A 598-nucleotide genomic window follows, 5' to 3' on the forward strand; every position below is an offset into this window, starting at 1 on the left:
GAGGAGCTCTGGTCTTTGCTGGCACTGAGGAGGCTGCGGTTCTCTTCGGGACAGCTCTGGTCCTTACCTAGAGCATCGCTTCCCAGCTCCAGTGCAGATCCTCAGCCCGCTAGCACAGATCCTTCATCCCGCTGGCGCAGACTTTCTAGCTTCCACCACTGACCTTGGGGCCTTCCCAGGGCAGATCCTTCATACAGACTTGCATGAGATATTGTGGGCTCTGGGTCTCCAGCTGGACTTGTGCAGGACTTGCTGTGGGATCCAGGCCCTCAGCTGGATCCTTTGGGTCTCTAGTGTGTGCACAGATCTCCCACACTCTTTTGCATTTGACTCTTTGGGTGAATATTATAAAATTATCCTATAAATTATGTGTCCTGTATTAAATCAATTCCCTTGTAGTTTATCAACACACACACACACACACACACACACACATATACACACTTCTACACACCAGCTAGTTGAGGCCCATTAACCATTGCTTCTCAAAGTCTAGAGTCCAGAGTTTCTATCTCAGGGGGTTTTAGAGGTCATAACCATTTTCAAGATCACACAAAGATGCCACTTTCTTTTTTATCTTCATTCTGTCATGAATGTG

The sequence above is a fragment of the Chinchilla lanigera genome, unplaced genomic scaffold, assembly GCF_000276665.1.
Source record: "Chinchilla lanigera isolate Chin_1 unplaced genomic scaffold, ChiLan1.0 scaffold00092, whole genome shotgun sequence".
Taxonomy (NCBI): domain Eukaryota; kingdom Metazoa; phylum Chordata; class Mammalia; order Rodentia; family Chinchillidae; genus Chinchilla; species Chinchilla lanigera.